The following is a 2,843-nucleotide window of genomic DNA, read 5'->3' as shown; positions in this document are numbered from 1 at the left end:
ACGCGATATCTTATAGAGAATTTTACGGTCGTTGTCTTTTGCTTTAGTCACTTTTGGTAAGGCTCACAGTTTTTGACATATATAAAAAAAAAACAAAAATATGACCTATGACCATGAATAAGTTTCTTTGCACGCATGGGATCAACAGAGATTTTTAGGACCTCATTTGTAATGACAAATCCTACATTTCCACCAAAATTCAGCTCTGTGGGAATTTTTCTATTTCAATTCCTATTTTGTTTGGGCTACATACAATAAATACTTATTGTATCACACCAATATCCATTTATATCAGTTTGTACAAACCAGATATAAACAAATATGTTCCTTTTTTTCTGTCTATACCAACTCATATCATACCTGTTTGAAAAAGTATCAGTATCAACTTGTAACTGAAACTACATTCTACATATCCATACTCACTCAATGTTGAAAAATGTCGGAACTGATATATTCAGTTGTATCCATGCAGGTGTTTAATTTAGAGCACCCAAACAAGAGTTTGAACGGGGATTTTTAAAAGTATTTTTAGAGCACCCAAACAAGACTTTGAAAGTGTTTTTAGAGGACCCAATGCAGTCTTTAAACGTGGATTTTTAAAAGTATTTTTAGAGGACGAAAACAAGACTTAAACGTGGATTTTAAAAAGTATTTTTGAGCACCCAAAAATGAATTTAAACGTGGATTTTTAAAAGTATTTTTAGAGGACGAAAACAAGACTTAAACGTGGATTTTAAAAAGTAATTTTAGAGCACCCAAAAATGAATTTAAACGTGGATTTTTAAAAGTATTTTTAGAACACCCAAAAATGAATTTAAAAGTATTTTTAGTGGACAAAAGCTTTTCTGAAAAAATTATGGGCATAGGTCCACGTTTTGGTATAGCCCCCATAAAACGGTAACGACCGATTTTCGGTATTTTGAAGGTTTTAGCCACATTATCCAACCGAAGTAGCTGATATTCGGTATTTAGTCTTTGTCAGGGCTGCGAAATGTTCCTACAGATAAGTGTTGGTATTGGTCCACGTTTTGATATGGCTCCCATGGAACGGTACCGCCCGATTGTAGGTATTTTGAAGGTTTTACCCACATTATCCATCCGAAATTATTGAAATTTAGTGTTCAGTCTTCATATATTTTTGTGGGCTTAATGAATACATCAAAATGTTGTCTTTAAATAAGAGAATTTTCCTTAAAAATGTTTTTTTGACCGAAAAACGAAATATAGCTGTTGACAATTTTTTAAAGAAACAATTAAAAAATTATCAGTCGGCTTTGCCGACAGAGATATACCCTCTGCCTGTGCAAATTGAAACATTTTTTTCACAAAAAACTTATGTATTTAGGGGCTTTCAACATTTTGGTTGTATGAACCGACAAAAATTTTGATTAGGATAAAAGTTAAAAAAATTTGCGGAAAAGGTACTTAAAGGAATGGACCGACATGCACCTAAGGGGGTGCCATAGGGGGTTTTTACACCCTTAGGGCTGTTTTCTCAAGAAGTATGGACTTGCCCCTGAAACAACTTTTACCATCTTAATTGAGGCAGCGAATGTAAGTTGCTTCAACAAAAATCAGAGTGATTCAATAGCAGGTCTTAAAGTGAACTTATCCAAAATTTTGTGTGGGAGGTACCGGATGGAGTGAACAAATATAGTCCATATTCGAACCTGATCTATATCTGGTAGATATTATGAGAATGTGCAAAGTATGGACCGAATCGGTCACTCCCATCAAGAGTTATCGTGCGCAAACTTTTTCCGTACATTTTTGAACTTTTGTGGGGTAGGTACCTAAAGGAGTGGACCGATATGGTTTATTTACAAACTTAAACTAAGTTTGGAAACAATATTACGAAGGCCAAATTTTGGCCGGAATCGGTATATCCGTTCGAGAATTATCATGCGCTTCCACCCATAAGCATGGTGTCATAGGGTTTGTTTTTCAACTTCCAGCCTATTTTCTCAGGAAGTATGGACTTGCTCCTGAGGAAACTTGTACCTTCGTATAGGGGACAGTGAATACAAGATGTTACAACAAAAAAGAAGGCGATTCGAGAGCAGGTCCTAAACTGAACTTTTCCGAAGTTTTGTGTGGGAGGTACTCGAAGGAGTTTACCGATTGAGTCCATATTGGAACCTCATCTAAGTCTGGTAGAAATTTCATAATGTGCAAAGTATGGACCAAATCGGTTACTCCCTTCAAGAGTTATCGTACGCACAAATTTTTCGAATATATTCGAACTTTTGTGGGGAAGGTACCGGAAGGAGTGGGCCGATATAATCCATCTTTGAACTTGAACTAAGTTTGGACAAAATATTACGAAAGCCAAATTTTGGACCGACTCGGCAGATCCATTCGAGAGTTATCTTGCACTCCAACCACTACACACGGTGTCATAGGGTTTTTTTTGTAACTTTCAGTCTATTTTCTCAGGAAGTATGGACTTGCCCCTAATGAAACTTACAGCGTCGTATTGAGGACAGCGAATACAACTTGCGTAAACAAAAATCAAAGCGATTCGAGACCAGGCCCTAAACTGAACTTTTCCGAAATTTTGTGTGGGAGGTACCCGAAGGAGTGGACCAATTGAGTCCATATTAGAACCTCATCTAAGTTTAGTAGAAATTACCCGATGTGCAAAGTATGGACCAAATCGGTTATTCCCTACAAGAGTTATTGTGCGCACAAGTTTTGCGACAATTTTTGAACATTTTTGGGGGAGGTACATGAAGGAGTGGGCCTATATGTCCCATCTTCGAATTTAAATCGAATCTGGACAAAATATTTCGATACCCAAAATTTGAACCGAATCGATTGATCCGTTCGAGAGTTATCGTGCA

The sequence above is a fragment of the Musca autumnalis genome, unplaced genomic scaffold (assembly GCF_047663935.1).
Source record: "Musca autumnalis isolate F117 unplaced genomic scaffold, ASM4766393v1 scaffold_4, whole genome shotgun sequence".
Lineage (NCBI taxonomy): Eukaryota > Metazoa > Arthropoda > Insecta > Diptera > Muscidae > Musca > Musca autumnalis.
Note: the sequence above shows the minus strand (reverse complement) of the source record.